This window comes from Penaeus monodon, chromosome 24 (genome assembly GCF_015228065.2).
Source record: "Penaeus monodon isolate SGIC_2016 chromosome 24, NSTDA_Pmon_1, whole genome shotgun sequence".
NCBI lineage: Eukaryota > Metazoa > Arthropoda > Malacostraca > Decapoda > Penaeidae > Penaeus > Penaeus monodon.
Window position 1 is genome coordinate 33,542,465 of NC_051409.1, and position 430 is coordinate 33,542,894.

Sequence of the window (430 nt, forward strand, 5' to 3'; positions counted from 1 at the left end):
TAAAACATGGCATCAGAGATACATATAAAATAACCATCATTATAAACAAATAAGAATAAAAAAATAGTAACATTAAAAACGAAAGCAACAGAAAATAAATGGAGAAGCAAGCGAGAATTGAACGAGAGACCCGATAGTGATTGAAGGCCAAGAGAGGAGGGTGCTGAAGACAACAAAAATGGTCACATATCATGCACGAAATGTTACTTCGAGAAATATGGCTGATCTTCATTCATGCTTTTTAAGGGTGTTTATGAAGGGGCGGGTGAGATGGAAGGGGGAGAAGGCGGGGGGGGGGGGGAGATGGAAGATTGGGAGTGTTAGAGATTGGGGAGGGAGGGGACGAAAGGGAGAAGAGGGGAGAGGAGAAATGAAAGAGAGAGTGTGAATTTATGAGAGAGAGAAAGGGTGGATAGATAGAAAAGCGGGA